This window comes from Microcaecilia unicolor, chromosome 12 (assembly GCF_901765095.1).
Source record: "Microcaecilia unicolor chromosome 12, aMicUni1.1, whole genome shotgun sequence".
In the NCBI taxonomy this organism is placed as follows: Eukaryota; Metazoa; Chordata; class Amphibia; order Gymnophiona; family Siphonopidae; genus Microcaecilia; species Microcaecilia unicolor.
Genome location: NC_044042.1, coordinates 104,485,519 through 104,508,810, shown reverse-complemented (window position 1 = coordinate 104,508,810; position 23,292 = coordinate 104,485,519). Strand labels below are relative to the sequence as shown.

General features: G+C 44.5%; 1 protein-coding gene across 1 annotated transcript in view; it reads left to right on the top strand.

Moving 5' to 3' along the window:
- The first annotated feature begins 7,610 nt into the window (after nucleotides 1-7,610).
- ARHGAP27 (Rho GTPase activating protein 27) overlaps nucleotides 7,611-23,292 on the top strand; it is a 258,259-nt gene continuing 242,577 nt past the window's right edge. The window contains exon 1 of the mRNA XM_030220824.1: nucleotides 7,611-7,769. The gene's annotated coding sequence lies outside the window, so the exon portion shown is untranslated. The remainder of the gene's footprint in view (nucleotides 7,770-23,292) is intronic.

The window sequence follows — 23,292 nt, the reverse complement described above, 5'->3', positions numbered from 1 at the left end:
TAGGTAGTGGGGTTCCCCAGGGGTCTGTGCTGGGACCACTGCTTTTTAACATATTTATAAATGACCTAGAGATGGGAGTAACTAGTGAGGTAATTAAATTTGCAGACAACACAAGCTATTCAAAGTCGTTAAATCAAGGGAGGATTGTGAAAAATTACAAGAGGACCTTACGAGATTGGCAGACTGAGCGTCTAAATGGCAGATGACGTTTAATGTGAGCAAGTGCAAAGTGATACACATGGGAAAGAGGAACCTGAATTATAGCTATGTCATGCAAGGTTCCACGTTAGGAGTCACAGACCAAGAAGGGATTTAGGTGTCGTCGTTGATAAGTTGAAACCTTCTGCTGAGTGTGCTGCTGAGGCTAAGAAAGCAAATAGAATGTTAGGTATTATTAGGAAAGGAATGGAAAAACAAAAATGAGGATGTTATAATGCCTTGTATCGCTCCATGTGCAACCGCACCTCGAATATTGTGTTCAATTCTGGTTGCCGCATCTCAAAAAAGATATAGTGGAATTAGAAAAGGTGCAGAGAAGAGTGACCAAAATGATAAAGGGGATGGGACGACTTCCCTATGAGGAAAGGCTAAAGCGGCTAGGGTTCTTCAGCTTGGAGAAAAGGCGGCTGAGGGGAGATATGATAGAGGTCTATAAAATAATGAGTGGAGTTGAATGGGTAGATGTGAAGCGTCTGTTTACGCTTTTCAAAATACTAGGACTAGGGGGCATGCGATGAAGCTAGAAAGTAGTAAATTTAAAACGAATCTGAGAAAATGTTTCTCACTAAATGTATAATTAAAATCTGGAATTCGTTGCCAGAGATTGTGGTAAAGGCAGTTAGCTTAACAGAGTTTAATAAAGGTTTGGACTGCTTCCTAAAAGAAAAGTCCATAGACCACTATTAAATTGGACTTGGGAAAAATCCACTATTTTTGGGATAAGCAGTATAAAATGTTTTGTACTTTTTGGGGTCTTGCCAGGTATTTGTGACCTGGATCGGCCATTGTTGGAAACAGGATGCTGGGCTTGATGGACCTTTGGTCTGTCCCAGTATGGCAAAACTTATGGACGATATCAACCTAGAATTAGCTACCGTGTTTGGATCTGAAGAAGAGCTGTTCAGTAGTGGTCAAACAATTATAATTTTTAAAAAATCGAATAAACAACCCTATTGAAAGGGAAGATTAATGATATTGATTGAAACTTTCCCAACTAAAGGTTTTAAAGCTTTAATAATGAATGATAATGATCTAGAGGGCAAAAAGAATTTATTTATTTATTTATTGAATTTGTATCCCACATTTTCCCACCTCTTTGCAGGCTCAATGTGGCTTACAATACATCATGAATGGTGGAAGTATATAAGAGAATATACATTTAGTATTACATAGGATCTTGGTTAACATGATAATGATGAAACATGATAGTAGTGTGACAAGCAAATATTATAAGACAGTTCTGGATATATTTGTAAGAGTTCACATTGTTGATCTTTGTGGTATGCCTTGTTAAAAAATTAGTAATTTTACTCATTGTTTTCATCACTTGATCCTCACTCACTAATGAAAACTTCTTCCAGAACTCATCTCATTCTCTTGCAAAAGGCAAACAATCTGATAGGTACCATTTCTTTGTGAACTTGGGCATTAATCGTAGCTATTTTATCTTGAAATCCCTTTGCAAAATCTTGACTACTTAAATTGGTCTCTGAATATGTTATATTAATTTCAGGGTTGGCTGTGAGGCAGTTTTTATTCTAGAGCTTAAATAATTTTTTTAAGCCTCTAAGCAGGCTATAGTGTATGACTTGTAAGTCTAAATGCTTTGAAAATATGCATCTATGTGATCGAACTACCCAATGTTCTCAGTATAGTATTCCACAATTGTACACTAAACTTACATCAGTACGCTCATTACATCAGTAATATTGAGTGAAGCAATATTGTCTGTTAATACAGTTTTTAAGATCTGAGAGCTCAAGAGCAACATGTTTGTGATTTTTGTTGCAAATCTTTCCTGATTACTACATTAAAAGAAACTTTTATCACAAAATGAACTGATCATGGAACTTCCTTAATTGCGTCTATCCAAGCCTCTGAAACAGCTAAACTCTTGCCAATTAATATTAAATCTAAAATTTGTCCATCTTTGTGTGTTGCAATATCAACTAACTGCTTCCATCCCAAAATATCCAAATTGTTTAAAAAGTTATCAATAGAAATCAAACAAAATAAAACATGGAAAAGAAAATAAGATGATACCTTTTTTATTGGACGTAACTTAATACATTTCTTGATTAGCTTTCGAAGGTTGCCATTCGTCAGATCGGAAAGAAGGGCAACCTTCGAAAGCTAATCAAGAAATGTATTAAGTTACGTCCAATAAAAAAGGTATCATCTTATTTTCTTTTCCATGTTTTATTTTGTTTGATTTCTATTGATAACCTTAAGAGTGGACTAACACGGCTACCACACCTCTCTATTTAAAAAGTTAGAAACCTGACTCATTCTTGTCAGCATGCAAATTAAAATCATCTAAAATCAACGTGTTCTTAGATGGTAAAGTAAGATCAAGCAACTCTTATCAAAGTAGATTGTTATATTAAAAAAAACCCACCAAATTAAAGAGAGTGACTCTGTGCATGCGTGGTATAAAGGTCTGACTGAAATGAGCACTTTTTTTCCATACACGTGTTTTCATTTTGTATGCACATTTAGTCTTGCCCAAGACACGTCCAAACCATTCGCATACCACGCTCCTTAGAAATCTCTACGTAGTATGGATTTCCATGTGTAACTAATGGCTTTCTAAAATTGGGGTTTACATGTTTATAAACACACAGTAACACACTAAATAATGGCACATAGAGACCTGCATGGTGCATCCAGTCTGCCCAACCAGATGGCCAGATATAGATATCTTAATGCTGGCATTTCTTTGTAAGAATTGCGACTAAAGGTTATAATATAACCCCATTACCACACACTAATTCCTGTGTTAACTGCTTAGGGCTAGATTCTATATATGGCACCTGAAAAATCTGTGCGGAAAAAAATTACACCTAGGCGTGCTAAAGTATGCCTAACTTTTATAGAATAGGCTTAAACTTCCACGTAGTATATAGAATACACCAAGCGGCTCTCCACACAACCAAATTTGGTCACGTCCATTTAGGCCACGTTTTACTTGGTGTAAAACCCGAGGCCTAAATTAGGTACAGAGCGGGTGTATTCTGTTATAATGCACATAGATTTTAGAAACACCCATGCCTGACCCATAGCCATGCCGCCTTTTGAACTATGCGACTTAGAATTTAGGCGCATCACATTACAGAATACACTTAGCGAGTTGTGCAAGTAAATGTCGATTAATACTAATTAGTTCTGGTAATTGCTTGTTAACCAATTGACAATGCTGATTAGCCAGTTAACCAATTAAGTTATGTGCATTGTTATAGAATACGCTTCGATTTCCATGCAGGATTTGAGGCACCCTATAGAGAATCGGGGGATTAATGTGTAATGGGGCAGGGAAAGGGTGCAGAGTGTGGATTGCACTTAATATGCAGTAACTTACTGTGTATTAACTATTAATGCAGCAGATACTGCTGAACATTTTAACACCAAATCAATTGTAGGTGCCAGTCCTGTAGGTGGTGGTGCTGCTCAGCACTCCAGTATTCAAGTAATTTCTGTAATATGAGTTTAAGCGTCTCTGCGTTATCCACAATGCAGGAAGGAGCCCTACGCGCATGCAGCACACACCAAAACAAACTACCACCAGGCTCTTGCGCCTCCCCTGGCAGTAATTTTGGATTTGGTGCATGCTCATTCCGGAGGTAGAAATGATTTTTTATTTTGTACCACGCACAGTATTTCTGGCGGTAACTGGCAGTTGGGGCATGCTAAATGGTTACCCCACATGTAGCATGTCAGTCCTTACCGCTAGATCAATGGATGGCGGTAAGGCCTCAGGTTATAAATAGGCGTGCACTAGTTTTAATTTTAGTGCACGCTCATTTAAAAAAATGCCCTTTTTCCCCAGATGCAGTTTTAAAAAAATGGCCCAGTGCACGCCAGAAGCATGCTCCAACACAACCGCAGGCCACTTTTTACCACAGCTTAGTAAAAGGACCCCTTAACCTGCACTCGGGTCCAATACTACTACTAAACATTTCTAGAGCGCTACTAGGGTTATGCAGCGCTGTACAAATTAATAACTAAGGACGGTCCCTGCTCAGAAGAGCTTACAATCTAAAGGACGAAATGTCAAGTTGGGGTAGTCCAGATTTCCTGAGTAGAGGTGTTGTGATTAGGTGCCGAAAGTGACATTGAAGAAAGCAACCCTCAAATCACAAGTCAGAAACCTTGCAATACAGTTAGATTCAACACTTACACTGATTCCCCAAATCCAAGCAACCTTCAAGAGCTGCTTCTACTATTTGCGACAGCTACGCTGCCTCTCTCCTTACATCGAGAAGGTAAATCTTATCCCAGTTGTGCATGCCATGGTAACATCAAGACTGGATTACTGCAATGCACTATACAATGGTCTGACTACAAAGGGCCTGCATACCAAAATCCAAGTATAGAACAGGAAAGTTCTCTACGATGACGAATCACAGAAGGCAAAAGTAGAGACTAATAGACGATTCACCACTGGAGGACGCGAGTCCAACAGTCTTTATTATATCAAAGATAATGACCCGACACAGGCCGTGTTTCGACGCTAAAAAGCGTCTGCATCAGGGTCAATAAATACACCAAGTATCAGCTCTGATAGTTTGTATCCAGCATATTCTGTTTTGTGCTACGTGATCAGTGAGCTGACAACACACATACAAGTAGGACTCTTCGTTTTGCATTCACTACTTGGTGTATTTATTGACCCCTGATGCAGACGCTTTTTAGCTGCAGATTCGAGGTGCCAGATGCACGGAGCTCAGATGATAGGCAGGTGGGGACTGCCGGATGTGTGTGGTGGAGTGTGGGGGGGGGGGGGTTGAGAGGCGCTGCGCTGGGGGAGTCCACACCAGGGGGGTGCCGTACCACGCACCCGTTGACACCCGGGGCGGACCGCCTCCACCGTCCCGCCCTTGCTATGCCACTGCTGCAGCAGGACATGTTTATCCACTCCTACTCTAGCTGAGATAACATTTAACCATTTCTCTGACCTCATGTGCAACTTTCTTTAAACCAATCACCTTACTTTCTAACTCTTTCCTACTTTCTTACCCTTCTATATGTTACATCTTTGCTTTACCCTTCGATCTCACCTATAATGTTCTATTACGTATTGTGGTTGACAATGTAAGTAGTATACCATGCCATACTTGTATTGTTTTTGAATATTTTACTGCTGTAATTGTCTATTGCTCATGTTTGATCTACTCTTACTGTACACCGTCTTGAGTGAATTCCTTCAAAAAGGCGGTAAATAAATCCTAATAAATAAAAAACTGTGGGCTTAGCTGCAGGGTTACCGCAGGTTGAACACAGGTTGCAGATAGGATTTGTGCACAAGTAACATAGTAGATGACGGCAGAAAAAGACCTGCATGGTCCATCCAGTCTGCCCAACAAGATAAACTCATATGTGTATACCTTACCTTGATTTGTACCTGCCTTTTTCAGGGCACAGACCGTATAAGTCTGCCCTCCCCTATCCTAGTCTCCCAACCACCAACCCCTCTTCCCCCCACCTGCTCCGCCACCCAATTTCAGCTAAGCTTCTGAGGATCCGAAATTGGGTGGCGGAGCAGGTGGGGGGAAGAGGGGTAAGTGTTAACTTGCGTGGAAGACAGAGACGCATATTTATTAAAATGTATGGTGATGAGCTGATTTAGGTATTCCCTGCTTTGCAGAGTGTATGCCACTCATTTGTGGCAAACGCACAATGCGAGAATTGTTCCATCAGGGTCTAGGGCAGGGGCGTAGCCAGACACCCAATTTTGGATGGGCCTGGGCCCAAGATCGGTGGGCAGAAGAACCCCACCCCATCTCACAGGTGATTTGGTCTCTCCTCTCGCCTGCATGCCATATGGTCGCTCAAATATCTCCCCTTTCCTGCACACCTTTTAAATAGCAGATTTTCACTGGCAGTAAGCAGAAACTAATACACAGTACTCATGTTGGCCCCACATCTTTCCCACTGATACAGCTTCCTGTTTCTGCATAGGCGGGAATAAGTCACAGGGGAAGGCTTTGGGGCCGGTGTGAGCAGTATGTATCAGTCGCTGCTTCCTGCAGGCAAAGATCTGCTATTTATAAGGTATGCAGGAGGGACCGTTGTTGGGAGTTTTCAGCTTGGGAATCTCTGCCAGCCACATCATAGGTGTGCTGCTACTGGTGGGCCTGAGCTCAAAGTGGGTGGGCCTGGGCCCACCCTTGGCTACCCCACTGGCCCAGGGTAGCATACAAGGTTTTGCAGAGAGGATTTCTTGTCAATCTTTCAAATCTGATTTTGTTGGAAGGAAGCTGGTGTAAGTTTTAAAGGCAGATGGTAAGTAACAAACATGCGCATGTCTGAAAAAACCCGAAAGTGAGAGCACACATTGGTCCTTGTTCTTCTGCGCTTAAATATGAGCTTTGCAAACATTTTAAGCGCCAATATGTACTGACACTATTGTTTTTTGTTTGGACGTGTGCACAAGAAGCTGCGCTTACTGCGAAACCTTGCACATGCACCCAGGGTTGCCACAGAATTGAGCAGGTTTTTTTGTGCTGGCTGCAGACGCTTTCTGGCAGTCGCGGGTTGCGACTTTCTGGGCGAATTTAGTTTTTTTGGGTGGCCGTTGCTGGTTCTTCCTTCTGGCTCGCTCTACTGTCACCCTATTGCTCAAATTTGGAGCTGAAATGAGCCTTTGTTCATCTCGAGCCTTTTTCTGGCTCCAAATGTGACCCATCGGAGAGCGAGATGCTTGATGAAGTCATCTCTGGACGAGGAATGAGGCAGAGAGCACTGCGGCACCCACATAGGAAGGGGACTCTTAGAGGAGGCAGCAGAGATAGCCCACTTGCACGGCGAGTGGGGTGCCGCTCCTCAGATAGCCTGTTGGGCAACTTGGACAATCTTTGGGCTTCTTTTGGGTACAGGTTGGGCTGGGAAATTTTGTCCCATTTGGCAACCCCACCCCCACCACCTTCACATTTGCCACAGGTTTTCTGCACATAAAATTTGCATGCAATTCGGTAGAAGCCACATGCTCAGTGTGGCTCTACCACTGCCTTTCTGCATGGTGTAGTTTCTGTGTGATAACTGCACAGATGCTGCTGGGAACATCCCCAATTAATGCAGGTCTTTGCAGTTAACACACATTTATTTTTGCAATTACCCCGGGGTAATTTAGACTTTTGCTGCAGTTTAGTAAAAGGGGCCCTAAATACTGGAATGCTTGGATCTGTAATTGGTTTGGGATTTGCATTACCTGACATTATGTGTTTTGTGGATGACAAAGGGAGTGTGAGACATTCAGCAGCTTCCGTGCTGTCTTCCTTTGCAGCTCATGCCATCCTGCCTTGCCTGCATTGTGAGGAAGTGAGCGCTGGCTCAGTTCTCTCGGCTCACTCTCAATATTGTTCAACAGGAAATGAGAGAGAGAGACTCCCAGGCAAGTTCAGACCGGCGTCAAGCTTCAAAACAGGCAGGCAGAGACAGGTCCTCGTCCCAGTTCCTGCCTCCGCTGGCATAGCAGGCAGGCTTCCTGATTTCGGCGACAGAAAGCATGGAGTGGACAGGAAGAGCGATGCTGCCTTTGGAGAGCTGCTCAGGTAAGCTGCCAGGACCCGGAGCGTTGCACCTTGGTGTTCTTTCAGGGCAGGGAGTGGGGGAGCCGGGCTGTGGTTTAGCCCAGGTCTAGATCTGCCCATGACCTTGTCCAGGAGATTTTTTATGTGTTGAAGTCTCTCCCCTCGTGGTTTTACCTTCCTTGCTATACTGCTGAGTTTTTGTAGCCAGATTGCACCCGGAGAAACAGACCGAACTAAGAACAAATGTGTTGTATTTTTTGAGGCATGTCTATCTATCCCTCTTTTAGACAGGGAGGGTTGTAGTAGCTCAAGCAGGAAAACGCAAATGAAAACGTAAGACGATTCATCTAGAATCTGGAGGCGACTTCTTGATTCAAGGTGCAGAGAATAGGGAAGGGTCACAAGTTTCCATGGTCTGGAAGAAGAGAATTTGATCTTCCGATCAAATCCTCTGAGTCCACAATGGCCAAACAGGTCAACCTAGGCTTAGCACTGCCACTGGTCGTCTCGGGGGGTCAGGTGCACAGAGGAGGGGGATCACACTCCCCCCCCCCCCCTTATTAATTTTTCCAAAATAATTATTGCTACTTCTTGAAAAGTAAAAGGAATTTCAAGTTGAGAGTCATAATGTTTCCCTGTAAAACTTGGGGGAATGGTAAGCGAAGTACTTAATGCAAATCCAGCAGGTCAGGTCACTTGTGAAGTGGACGATCAGATCAGGGTATAAGTTCCCTCCCTCCCTGTTCATGCCAAGAGAAAGCTGAGCTTTGCAGACGTCACTTTACGGATTACTTCTGATTAGTGGCTAATCAGCTCTGTAATGATGACATTTATGGCAAAGTAATCCAGCGGGTAAGTCATTCTGCCTTTAACTAAAACTTCCTCAATGGGCAAAGAGAGAGACAAAGAATTTCCTGTAATCTGCCGTTGCTAAAAATGGTAACACATTGAAAAGCATGTGGAAAGTTGCTAAGATGTGGGCTGTTAGCTGTGGAAAAGACGTCCTTTAAAATTCAGCCTTTATCATGCTCATTTTCAAAGCACTTAGCCTCCCAAAGTTCCATAGAAACCTATGGAATTTAGCCTCCCAAAGTGCTTTGAAAATATGCCTCTATGTGAACTAAATCGCACGGCTTCAGCTCTGTCTAACCCATGACTTTAGAAACGTAGGTCTAGACTAAAGCTACAGCCGGGAGTACAGTAGTGCTTAGACCGGGGAGCTACAGTTTAAACCCAGCTGCTCCCATTAATACTCGTGGCATTAGGAAAGTTACACCCACCTCTATTGCATCAGGTACAATTTAAATTGTAAGCTCTCGGTGGCTTGTACGTGAATATGTAATTCACTTAATTTCTGCTTGGATTTAGAAAGTACAATGCATATTAAAACGAGTCAAAGGGGGCTTTTGCTTGAACTGTTTTGTTGAATAACAATTTACCATAATATTGAATTTGTTTTTGTTGACAATCTGTTTCGCTGCAAGTGTTGCACAGCTCTCTTAGGGGCCCCTTTTACCGCAGCGGGTGAAAATAGCCAAAAATGAAATGGCCGTACGGTAAGTTCGCACTTGCCATGTGGGGGAGAAGCATTTATGGGGGGCGGTAAGGGCGCCCACACTAACCCTGCAGTCAGTGTGTCACCCCAGTTCGTGACGCTGCATGATTACCACCAGGTAACCCTCTGCATAAATATTTTTTCAGTGTTTCCGCTAGCACCGAAAATGGCGCGTGCTGGGGGCAAAACGACCATCAGCACCCGCGTTGGGTTGGTGGTAGTTTGGTTGATAGCAGCAAAAGGGCCCCTTAGGCATGGTGAAGTTTAATTTCACAGGGTACCAGGGCTTTTGGCTTAAATATCCCTCTGCATCTCCCTGGCTATTATAGTCATGCTCTTCAGTTCAGAAAAACGTTCAGTGTTTCTAGCAGTAATTAATATCGAAAACTGACCATATTGGACAAAAATAGTTTTAAGAACTCAGGTGATGTTCTGTTTTCAGGAAATGCGTAGTAAAATATTTTATTACACAGGACAAAGTCATTTGATGTCATCAGCGGCTGTGTCCTGTCTCACTTTGTAAAATAAGTCAGGTAACATGTAGATGACGGCAGAAAAAGACCTGCACGGTCCATCCAGTCTACCCAACAAGATAAACTCATATGTGCTACTTTTGTGTATACCTGACCTTGATTTGTTTCTGCCATTTTCAGGGCACAGACCGTAGAAGTCTGCTCAGCACTAGCCCCTCCTCCCAACCACTAGCCCCGCCTCCCCCACCAGCTCTGCCACCCAATCTTGGCTAAGATTCTGAGGATCCATTCCTTCTGAAGAGGATTCCTTTATGTTTATCCCACGCATTTTTGAATTCCGTTACCGTTTTAGTCTCTACCACCTCCCGTGGGAGGGCATTCCAAGTATCCACCACTCTCTCCATGAAAAAATACTTCCTGACATTTTTCTTGAGTAAAATCTGCCCCTTTCTTTCCGAGCACTCTACCAAAACCCTCATCCACACCCTTGTCACCTCTCGTTTAGACTACTGCAATCTGCTTCTTGCTGGCCTCCCACTTAGTCACCTCTCCCCTCTCCAATCGGTTCAAAACTTTGCTGCCCGTCTCGTCTTCCGCCAGGGTCGCTTTACTCATACTACCCCTCTCCTCAAGTCGCTTCACTGGCTCCCTATCCGTATTCGCATCCTGTTCAAACTTCTTCTACTAACCTATAAATGTACTCACTCTGCTGCTCCCCAGTATCTCTCCTACTACTACTATTACTACTACTACTACTTAGCATTTCTATAGCGCTGCCAGGGTTACGCAGCACTGTACAAGTTTAAACATGGGGAAGGACAGTCCCTGCTCAAGAGAGCTTACAATCTAAAGGTAACAAACTATGTAGTAAGTGTAGGTATCATGAATGGAGAAGGTGGTTAGGCGCCAAAAGCAAGGGAGAAGAGATGGGCTTTGAGTAAGGACTTGAAAATGGTCAGGGAGAGCGCATGGCGTATGGGCTCGGGAAGTCTGTTCCAGGCATAAGGTGATGCGAGGCAGAAGGGGCGGAGTCTGGAGTTAGCGGTGGTGGAGAAGGGTACAGATAGGAGTGATTTGTTCTGAGAGCGGAGGTTATGGGTGGGAACATACGGGGAGAGGAGGGTAGAGAGGTAATGGGGGGCTGCAGATTGAGTGCACTTGAAGGTCAATAGGAGAAGCTTGAACTGTATACGATAGCGAATCGGGAGCCAGTGAAGCGACTTGAGGAGAGGGGTGATATGAGAGTATCGGTTCACGCGGTAGATGAGACGTGCGGCGGAATTTTGAATCTCTCCACACTCGTCCTTCCCTACACTCTTTCCCGTGCACTCCGCTCCATGGATAAATCCTTCTTATCTGTTCCCTTCTCCACTACTGCCAACTCCAGACTTTGCGCCTTCTGTCTCACTGCACCCTACGCCTGGAATAAACTTCCTGAGGCCCTATGTCTTGCCCCATCCTTGGCCACCTTTAAATCTAGACTGAAAGCCCACCTCTTTAACATTGCTTTTGACTCGTAACCACTCGCCTCCACCTACCCTCCTCTCCTCCTTCCTGTACACATTAATTGATTTGATTTGCTTACTTTATTTTTTGTCTATTAGATTGTAAGCACTTTGAGCAGGGACTGTCTTTCTTCTATGTTTGTGCAGCGCTGTGTACGCCTTGTAGCGCTATAGAAATGCTAAATAGTAGTAGTAGTAGTAGTAGAGTCTGCCCCCCTTCAACCTCATTTCATGCTCCCTCCTGGACTGTGCAGGCAGCAAACCGCAGTTGCAGGCTTTCATATCTGCTTGCTCTTCTTTTTTTTTTTTTTAAATTATTTGTTTATTAAAGTTTTACAACTTAAACAGACATACAAAAACTGTTAAGTGAAATACAGCTTTAGAAACAAATTAAATATACAGGAATTTACTTTCCTCAATAGTAACATGTCATTCAGCTTCATTAGACCTCAATTTAAGAAGGGGGGTAGGAATTTGTGAAGTTTACATTATATTGATCTGTAAATAAGAAATCGATGCCGCGTACATTCTCGTTTTACTCCTTCAAAGTCTCTATTGTTGTTTTGAGTCTAGGAAAGATTTAAGCTGATCGGGATTAAAAAAACACATATTTTGTTTGATTTAACCTTACAACACATTTACATGGATATGCAAGAAGGAAGGAACCTCCTATTTCTGCTATTTTAGACCTCATAGAGAGAAACAATTTTCTTTTTTGTTGAGTAGTCTTTGTTACATCTGGATAAATCCAGATTTTATGTCCTCCAAATATACGATTTGTAGTTTTGAAATAAAGTCTCATTACTGAGTTCAAATCTTGCTGGAAGACAAAAGAAACAATCAAAGTTGCTCTTTCGGTTGCTTCTTCTAAAGATTGTTCCAGAATGGCTGTAATATTATTTCTGCTTGCTCTTCTTAACCATTAATGTTTCTGTACATAAGTGTTGCCATACTCGGACAGACTGAAGGTCCACCAAGCCTAGTATTCTGTTTCCAACAGTGGCCAATTCAGGTTACAAGTACTTGGCAAGATCCCAAAACAGTACAATACATTTTATGCTGCTTATCCTAGAAATAAGCAGTGGATTTTCCCCAAGTCCATTTTAATAATAATAATTATTTGTTACATTTGTATCCCACATTTTCCCACCTTTTTGCAGGCGCAATGTGGCTTACATATAACCATTAACGGCGTTAGCCGATTCCGGTCTGAACAAATACATGGTATGAATGAATACATGGAGGGGCATAATGGAACAGAAACGCCTATCTCCATGGGCGTTTATCTCCGAGAACGGGTCCGTGAAGGGGCGGGGCGGATCGTATTTTTTAAAAGAAAAAGACGCCCATGTTTTATTCGTCAAGGTGTGAGCTGGGCGTTTTTGCTTTTCAGCGATAATGGAATATGAAATCGCCCAGCTCAAAACGAATAAATCCAAGGCATTTGTTCGTGGGAGGGGCCAGGATTCATAGTGCACTGGTCCCCCTCACATGCCAGGACACCAACCGGGCACCCTAGGGGGCACTTTTACAAAAACCAAATAAAAGGTAAAAGAGCTCCCAGGTGCATAGCACCCTTCCCTTGGGTGTTGAGCCCCCCAAATCCCCCTCAAAACCCACTGCCCACAAGTCTACATCATTACTATAGCCCTAAGAGGTGAAGGGGGGCACCTACATGTGGGTACAGTGGGTTTGGGGGGGTTGGACGACTAGTAGCATTAAGCAGCACAATTGTAACAGGTAGGGGGGGGGATGGGCCTGGGTCCACCTGCCTGACGTCCACTGCACCCCCTAACAACTGCTCCAGGGACCTGCATACTGCTGCTTGGGAGGAGGGTATGACATTTGAGGGTGAAAGTAAAAAGTTGTGAAACATCATTTGTTGTGGTGGGAGGGGGTTAGTGACCACTGGGGGAGTCAGGGGAGGTCATCCCCGACTCCCTCTGGGGGTCATCTGGTCATTTAGGGCACTTTTGGGGGCCTTATTCGTCAAAAAACAGGGTCCAGGAAAAGTGTCCTAAATTCTAGCTCAAAACTGTTCCATTATCGGCGAAGGGCGCCCATCTCTGTTCGCCCGATAACCACGCCCCAGTTCCGCCTTCGACACGCCTTCGATACGCCCCCGTCAACTTTGTCCGCATCCGCGACGGAGTGCAGTTGAAAGCGTCCAAAGTTCGGCTTTCGATTATACCGCTTTATTTGTTTTTGTGAGAAGAACGCCCATCTCCCGATTTAGGTCGGAACTTGGGCGTTATTCTCGTTCGATTATAAGCTGGAAAGTGATATTGTGGTAGAATGAGGTACATGTATGGTAGGTACAATTGGGGAGAACTTAGGGAGGGAAAGGGGGAAGAAGAGTCAGGTAATGTCCGTTACGGTCTTTGGTTACATTGTGTCGCAAGTGTCCAGGTATTTTTATGTTGGGTCGGTGGGGTATGCTCTTCTGAGCAGGTCTGTCTTTAGTGATTTCCGATAATTTAGGTGGTCGAGCGTAGTTTTTACTGCTTTTGGCAATGCGTTCCATAGTTGTGCGCTTAGGTAGGAAAAGCTGGATGCATAGGTGGATTTGCATTTCAGTCCTTTGCTGCTTGGGTAGTGGAGGTTTAGGTATGATCGTGCAGATTTTGTGGTGTTTCTGGTTGGCAGGTCGATAAGATCTGTCATGTATCCTGGTGCCTCGCCGTAAATAATTTTATGAACAGTTGTGCAGATTTTGAAAGTGATACATTGTTTGATTGGTAGCCAATGCAAAGTCCATAATGGCTTATGGACTTTTAGGAAGCTAGCCAAACCTTTTTAAAACCCCGTTAAGCTAACTGCTTTTACCACATTCTCTGTAATGAATTCCAGAGTTTAATTACACATTGAGTGAAGAAATATTTTCTCCGATTCGTTTTAAATTTACTACTTTGTAGGTGAAGCTCTTTTAAACAAATGAACATGTCTGTGATGTTTATAACAAAGTAAAGGATGCCAGGAATGAGCGGTACTTTAAATAAGTAGAAAAATGCAACAGAGGCACCTCGAGGCATCTCTTGAATTTTTATATTATTACTGTAAACTGTACACACAATGGATATTGAATTAACACAAACTAGTGCAGATTATGCTAATTCAACCCTTTTTGGATCTATTACCATTTTGATGCTCATAACTAATGCTGTACTAGTAATTAGTGCCGGCGTTAGTGAGTGCAGAATGCTCAGAGGGATCTAGCGTGGGAAAAAATGTGTGCGCCAAAGATTAACGCAAATTGCACGCAAATGTAGTCAAATGGATGAGAATCAGGCAATTTCCTATTTCCTCCCAATGCTCAGAGAACAGCGCAAAAAACAAAGCCGCCTTTACCACTGAAAACGTAACGCCAGCTCGGAGCAGGAGTTAGGGTGTTTAAAGAGAGGAGTTTTTGTGATGCTTCCTTTAAAATCTGCCAGTTTTCATTTAATTTGGAAGCAGAAGGAAGCCCGTGCAAGCCCCTAAGCACTGGTAGCGAGAGACGAATGTGTGCGAGTCAGAGAAAACCTGAAAGTGAACGCACACATTGGTGCCTGTGTCCAGCGCTTAAGTATATTGAAAAGCTTATATTTAAAGGCGTAGAAAACGGGCACCAATGTGTGCTTCTCTTTTGCGTTTGCCTGGCACATGTGCACAAGAGCTAGGCTTAGCGTGGTGCACGCACCAAGCACTTCTCCTTCTTGCTTTCGCTTTTACAGTGCGCACATAATTTCAATACCATTTCCTTTGAACACTGGCGATCTAGTTTTCTGTTTGTTTTCGGCAGTATGGGTTCTGTGCTGTTGGTTTTACCGTGGGCCCAATAGAGTTCTAACGTAGGTTGGCAGTTACATACCTAAATTTAGGCGTGAACTCAGTGGCTGGAGTAATTGCTCACACTTAATTGCTGTCAGATAGGTGCATAACTGATAGCATTCAGTAACTTGAGGAAAAAAGTACTAGGCAAGCCTCTGATCTGCCTAGGCCCTTTCCAGGGCTCCCTACCAGTTGCTCGCTAAAGATATTATGTACTAAGGTTAGAGACACATGTAACTGCAAATGAGTGCCAATTAGCATCTATAACAATTAAGTTATTCGTGTAACCAGCATGATCCTGTAACCTGCAAGTGAAATTTTGTGAACTAAGTGAGGATTTCTGCTCTAGCGTACCTAGGGTGGTGGGTTGGTTGGGGCAGTCCGCCCCAGGTGGCAGCAGTGAGGGAGTGCGTGGCACAGACGTGCGCTGTCAGCTCTGCCAGTCCCCTGTCCCAGAACAAGAAGTTCATGTCTGAGGAGGCTGGGGACCGTCAGAGCCGACAGCATGCGCCTACTCCTCATGCTTCCTTGCTTGGAGGACAGGGATGTACGCTCTTGCATGCGCTGCACCCAGGGTGGTGGGGGTGTGCTCCTCCCCAGGTGCTATATAAGGTAGGTACACTGCTGGCTTTCTATCTGTAAAGCATGTTTGCATATAAAACATGGCTCTGATAGAGCTGCAGAAGGCTCCACATTTAGAAATACGCACACAATCTGCACTGGGACATTTCCAGGACACTGCTGTGAGGTAGACAAGACAGTTTCGAGTACATTCTATAAATGGTGGTTAAATTTACATGGCAGGAAAGATTTGTGCTAATCCCCGGATTCTATGATTCCATGCATTAATCTAGGCATATTTATAACTACGCCTGTAGATTAATTGTTTTAACCAGGTGTTAAGCGTGGTTAACAGCTCTTAACAAGCAATAACGAGCACGAACTGGCAAAAATTAGAATTTACGTGCGTACATTGCTAAGCGTATTCTGTAATGTACTACGCCTAAATTCTAATATGCGCAGGCGTGGAAATAGGCGTTTTGTGTTTGTTCCAAAATCTACATGTGTTTTTGTAAAATATGGGCCAGTGCCCATAAATGGAATGGAGGAGTGGCCTAGTGGTTAGGTTGGTGGACTTTGGTCCTGGGGAACTGAGGAACTGAGTTTGATTCCCACTTCAGGCAGCTCCTTGTGACTCTGGGCAAGTCACTTAACCCTCCATTGCCCCATGTAAGCCGCATTGAGCCTGCCATGAGTGGGAAAGCGCGGGGTACAAATGTAATAAAAATAAATAAATCTACGCACAGGGAGTTACACCAGATTTTCATTGGCATAAATGGACGCACTTAGATTCTGTTTCATGAACTACGCCTAAGCATATTCTAAATACCGCGCATAAATTTACACACTGCATTTAAAATACTCAAGCGTAATTGTCTAACATTTTAGGCACTGTATATAAAATCGGGCCCTAAGCGCCATTCTGTAAAGAGCACTCGGGGCTCATCTTCTCTTGTAGAATAGTACTTAGAGTAGATTCCTGTGCACAACCTGGTACAAATCCTGGCACGGAAGGTGGGCACATATTCCCGGTATTCTGTAACACTGCGTCTAAATAATAGGAATGCCTCTGACCCGCGCATGCCCCTCCCATGGCCATGCTCCCTCTTGGGTTGCACACAAGACACCTTGGGTGTGCAGTGTTATAAAATAACACGTAGGCAGATGTTCATGAAAATGCAAATTTATGCTAATTAATGCTAATAATTGGCTGTTAGCACTCAATTCACCAATTATCTAAGCGGGCATCCTACTTTGGGTGGTTTGTGTTTGACCCCTGATGCAGCATTATGGTGAAATGTGTCTAGATTGTATTTACAATTTGTATTTATTAAAAACTTGTAAAATATATTTTATAACATTTTGGGGTCCTTTTACAAAGCAGTGGCAAAAAGGGGCCGTACTGCGCCCTTATGTGGGTCTTTCCTGCATGCTAAGGCCACTTTTTTGCCGTGGCTGGAAAATGGCCGATTTTCCATTTCCTGATTTAATGGCCATGCACTAATGCTGAACCAAACAGGAGACAGTCTGCTGCAGAAGCAGAATTGACAACCAAACAGCAGCAGCCATTCAAGGCACAGCAAAAGTTTATCCGAACATCAACTTTAATGGAAACAGGATCCAATCTGCACAAGTTTCCTAAAAACCTTCGTCAAGGGTCACAGAACCACAAGGGTGGTTACTGACTTTTGGAACTGGACCAGAGCTTTTTCTATGCAGGTTTTGCAGTAAGTGCTTTGAATCTATGAATGTGTTGTGACCCCTGACGAAGGTTTTTCCAAAACTGTGCCAGGTTGTATCCTGTTTCCATTAACGTTGACATTTGGATAAATTCTTGTCCTTCCTTAGATCGCTGCTACTGTTTGGTTGTCCATGCGCTAATGCTGCCATTAGTGAGCGACTGTTAACATAAATTAGCGCCTGAGCCCTTTTTTTTACATGGTAAGGGCTCACATGCTAATTCTGCGCTAAAAATGTATTGGGCGTTTTTGATGCATAAGGCTGGTCAGCTGGAAACTCCTGAGAAGAGGTCACAGGAAAGTCAGCTGGCTCCTGCAAAAAGGTTCAGGCAGTCCTGGAATGTAGAGGATAACTTTATTTCTGATCTTGATCAGGAAATGCCTTCTCTTGAGGAGCCAGAATGGCTTCCTGAAGGTCAGCTGTCTGAAGATTTGTTGCAGTCTGATGAGGCTGCGGATGGTCTCCCGGGGAGAACCCTTCTGTTGTGAGAATCTTTCATAAAGATGACCTTCAGGAACTTATTTCTCTCATTTCCTCTCCTTTACATTTTGAGGGGCAGGAATCTTCGGTGGCGGAGCCTAGGAAAGTTGATATGCTGATGCCAGGTAAGTCCTCCATGCATCAGGATATTAGAGACATTATTCAGGCACAGTGGGAGGTGACTGATTCTGCTTTTCATCTCGCTATGTCTATGGTCCTGCTTTATCCCATTCTGGATTCCGACAAGGATCTTTTATGCCCTCCAGTTGTGGATGCGGTTGTCTCTGCCATCACCAAGCGAAATACGGTTCCTGTGGATGGTGGTTCTACCTTGAAGGATGTCCAGGATCGCCGTATAGAATTTCTGTTGAAGAATTGCTTTGATGTCTCCGCTGTGGCAGTGCAGGCTGCTATTTGTGGTTCTTTGGTGTCTAGAGCTTGTTTTCGTTGGTCTGAGAAGGTCTTGGATCCTGCCTCAGATGACCTTTTGGCGATAGATTCCGAGGTTGCGAAGTTAGAGATGGGTTCCGCCCTTTTATCAGATGGCTCTTTACGATTTGCTTCGTGCCTCCTCTAAATCTATGGCTTTATGTGTGGCGGCCCATCGCTTTCTCTGGCTCTGTGGCTGGTAGGCAGATGCGGCCTCTAAGTCCAAGCTTAGTAAATTTCCCTTTAGAGGTTCCTTTCTGTTCGGTGTTGACTTGGACAGGTTGGTTCGCAGTCTTTGAGAGTCTAAGGTTCTGAGGCTCCCAGAGGATTGTTCTAGAGGGTCTGGATGCGGTGTTTTCTTGGGCCGTGGTAGAGGTCGTGACTTTAGGTGGTATAGGCCGGGCAAAGTGGTTCCAGTTCTGAACTCTAGGTTTTTTCAGAGGACCCATTCCTTTCGCGGTAACTGTAGAGGGGGTAGGGACTCGGGAACTCTCTTCTCGACTTCCTCCCTTACTCAGCAAGGAAGGTGTGCGGGTCCAGCCTCCGGTTCCAGTGGAAGTTCGGTGGATGCAGTTTTATTGGAGGTGGGCCCAGATTACTTCCGATCAGTGGGTCTTAGAGGTTATTTGAGATGGGTATGCCTTAGAATTTGCTCGTCCCTTGTCAGATGCCTTTTTGGAATACCCCTGCTGCTCTCGGCTCAAGGCCATGGCTGTCAGGGACACTCTACGCAGGCTTCTCGATCATCGGGTCATTTGTCCAGTTCCTCTGTCAGAGCTCTGCACAGGTCGTTACTCCATCTATTTTCTGGTCCCCAAGAAGGGAGGGTTCTTTCCGGCCGATTCTGGATCGGCGGTGAATTGGTCTGTCAGGGTACCTTCATTTCTTATGGAGACACTGCGGTCTATCATTGTGGTGGTTCAGCCCGTGGAATATCTGACGGCTCTCGACCTAACGGAAGCTTACTTACGTATTCCCATTCGTCCTGCGCATCAGCATTTCCTTCATTTTGCAGTGCTAGGCCAGCACTTTCAGTTTCGCGCTCTTCCCTTCAGCCTCGCGACCGCTCCACGCATGTTTACCAAAGTCATGGTCATCGTAGCAGCAGCTCTCAGAACGGAGGGCATTCTAGTCCATCCTTATCTAGATGACTGGTTGATCAGAGCAAAGTCTTTCCAAGAGAGCGTTCAAGCCACTGCTTTGGTAGTAGACTTCTTGCAGTCCCTAGGTTGGGTAGTCAATGCTCAGAAGAGTCGCCTCCAGCCCTCTTAGTCATTGGAGTACCTGGGAGTGTGTTTCGACACGCAGCAAGGCTGGATCTTTCTTCCTTTGTCTCACATCCTCAAGCTGCTGTCTCAGATTCGCCAGTTATTGAAGTCCCCGAGACCTTTGGCCAGGGATTATCTTCAAGTCCTGGGTTCCATGGCGGCGACGATCGAGGCAGTGCCCTGTGCCAGGGCTCATATGAGATCTCTGCAGAGGTCTCTTCTATCTCGTTTGTCCTCACAGACGAGCTCACTGCATCACAGATTGTCCCTTCCTGCAGAGGTGAAGAGCAGCCTCCGCTGGTGGCTACGAGACGCCAATCTGACCAAGAGAATGCCGCTGGATCAGCCCAGTTGGATAGTGGTCACAATGGATGCCAGTCTCAAGGGCTGAGGAGCTCACTGTCAGGGCCAGGGTCTGTGGTCTCCTCAGGAGAGTTCTTGCTCAATCAATCTGTTGGAAACCAGAGCGATCCGGCTGGCTCTGCAGGCCTTTCTCCATTGGCTGCGGGGCAAAGTGGTCCACATTATGTCAGACAATGCCACGGAGGTGGCTTATATCAATCGACAAGGGGGGATGAGGAGTCGGCAATTGGAACTCGAGGCATCGCTGTTGTTCAGGTGGTCAGAGGTACATCTGGTTGCTCTGTCAGTGGCTCATGTGGCAGACATGCAGATGTTCACAGACTTTCTCAGTCAGCACACTCTAGATCCCGGGGAGTAGTCTCTAAGTGACGTAGCGTTTCAGTCACTGGTGCGATGCTGGGGTCGCCCTAAGTTGGATCTGTTTGCGTCCACTCTCAATGCAAAACTTCCACTGTTCTTCAGTCAAAGGGATCGCAAAGCGCAGGGCATGGACGCTCTAATTCAGCCTTGGCCGACTGGGCTTCTGTATGCCTTTCCTCCGTGGCCACTGATAGGCCGGCTTCTTCAGAGAATCGAGATGTACAGGGGTCACATGATTTTAGTAGAGCCGGATTTGCCTTGCAGGCCTTGGTAAGCAGACCTGCGACAGCTTCTGTTCAGGGTTCCATTCCAGCTTCCACAAATGCAGGACCTTCTGATGCAGGGTCCAGTGGTTCATCTGGATCTGGGTCGATTCTGTCTTACGGCCTAGAGCGGGCAAGATTGACAAAGAGAGGATACTGGATGGCCTTGATTGCCACTATGCTTCTCTCTCATCGTCACTCTACTTCTCTTAATATGTTTGAACTTGGAGGATTTTCATGGCATGATGTCAGGAGTTCCATATCTCTCCCTTTCATGCGTTGGTTCCACAGATCTTAGATTTTCTGCAGCGGGGATTTGACAAGGGCCTAGCTTTGGCCTCCCTTAAAGTACAGATTGCGGCCTTCTCGTGCTTTCGCGGTCGGGTCCAGGGTAAGTTCCTAGCTAGTCACCCGGATATCCTTCACTTTTTGCGGGGGAGGGGGGAAGGGCTAACTTGCTTCGTCCTCAGAACCAATGCATTTTCCCACGTTAGGACCTTAATTTGGTACTCTTGGTACTGACCAAGCCTCCCTTTGAGCCTTTGCTTGTATTTTGAAGGATTTGACTCTGAAGGCAGTGTTTTTAGTGGCTATTGCCTCGGCCAGGTGAGTCTCGGAATTACAAGCTCTTTCTTGTAGGTCGCCTTTCTTGGAGATCCAGTAACAAAGTACCAAAGCAAAAAGAAGCCAAAGAACCGTCTGTGCATCCGAAAGCCTGAGCAGCCACCGGCACCTTGCCAACACAGCTCCCAAGAAACAACCACGAACAGTTTTTTTTCTCAGTCTCCACCTACTGGAAAGCATGCACAAACCATCAGTCACATTCTGGGCCGGTCCGGAGGGACTAAAGGAAAGCAAATTAGCAGGTAAGGCCTAATTTCTCCATTTCCTAGGTACCCTGCTATCAGATTACTGCTGCATGTGCACAATTTCTTTTAAATTAATTTACAGCGAGGTTAAGACCTAATTCCTTATAAGCAATGTTCAGTTACATCCAGGGTAGGAGGTAGCTCTGCCAAGGGTGACCATCTTTCAAATGATTTTTTATTGAAATATGCAGGGAATGAAGGACGTGAGGTAAAGCTCACTGACGAGCACTGAGCACAATGCGTGTGTGTAGGGGTCGGATAAGTGGGGACTTTGATGCACTGCTTTGTTAAAACTGGTCTTTGTCTTGACTGATGGTGTCATGGGCTTTCATGCACTGTTACCAGAGGTTCCAATTTGTTATTTTTAACAGTTCCTCCCGTGAGGGTTTAGCAGATTAAATAAATACAATGAACATTTACTTCAGCTCAGGCATTGTTCTGATGGACCATGCTCCCTTTGAACCCTGCACCAAACCAGTAGGTGTAGTTGCTAAGCCTCCAGGCCCAGGACTGCAGTCGAGCCATCAGGCTGGCCGCCCTTTGGGGGTCTTGTACAAAGGCATGTTAGTGTTTTTAATGAGTGCTAATGATTAGCACGCGCTAAACGGTAGAGACGCCCATAGAAATATATGGGAATCTCTAGCATTTAACACACACTTATTTTTAGCGCATGCTAAAAACACTAGCGCGCCTTTGTAAAAGGACCCCTTTATTTTTTCCCGTGGACAGAAGCAATACTCTGATTTAGGGATATATTTGTTGATTTTGTTTTCAGTAGAAGCCAGCTGACTACCATGAGAGACGGGGGTGCACGCAGATGTTAACTTGAGAAAACAAGGACTGAAATCATGTTAGTAAAGTGAGCAGCTGATGATAAAATGTATTTATTTATTTGTTGCATTTGTATCCCACGTTTTCCCACCTCTTTGCAGGCTCAATGTGGTTTATGAGTAACAGAAATCTGTGCACCTGTGAGAGTCCAAGTCTATAATATTCCAATTAAAGATCAGATTATGATTTTAGGAGTAATACTAGATTCTCGGTTGAATTTATGAGCCCACGTGACTAAAATTGTACAAACCTGCTTTTATCACCAGCATCTAAAATTAAGCCAGCTTTACCCAGCTCTGATTTCAGGATTGTTGAACAGAGTTTAGTTTTGTCTAAGCTAGATTACATCATCAGTCTATATTTGGGTCTTTCTCAATCATGTTGTAAAGCTTTGCAGGTAATACAACATGTGGCAAAACGTTTGATGATAGGCTTGAAGCAGTTTGATCGTTACTGTGTCGATGAAGGCTTTACATTGGCTTCCAGTGTGATTTAGACTACAATTTAAATTATTGGTGCTTATTTTAAAAACTATCTGGTACTTATCCTGTGTATTTCAAGCAAGCTTTATGATCCAGTTGTTCTCTTCTGGTCTGCTGGGACCTGTTCCGTCTAAGCTGAGCCAGAGTCCTCCAGTCCTGCCAGTGGGTGGTGCAGTTTTAGTATCACATTTTCCATTTCGAGGGACAGGTAAGCTCTGTAGATCTCCAGGGAACCTGCCTGTCCCTATATTAAAGCATTGCCCCCCACTGGCAGCAAAATAGTTGAAGGACTCCCGCTCAGCTTACAGGGAACAGAGGTCAGAGCAATTAGGGCTGCCAGCTTTCTTTAGTAAACGCTCATTATTCAGTCACCCAGGACAGTGATTTGCCTATTATTTAGCTTTTATTATGGAACAAGACTGCCTGACAATTTGCGTCATTTATCATCTGTTTCTGATGTTAAGAAACAGTTGTAAAGTTGCTCATACTTATTCATGATTAGATGGATGTAGTAAGGAGCAGGGCTTCTGTACAGCAAGGCGATTATTATATGCT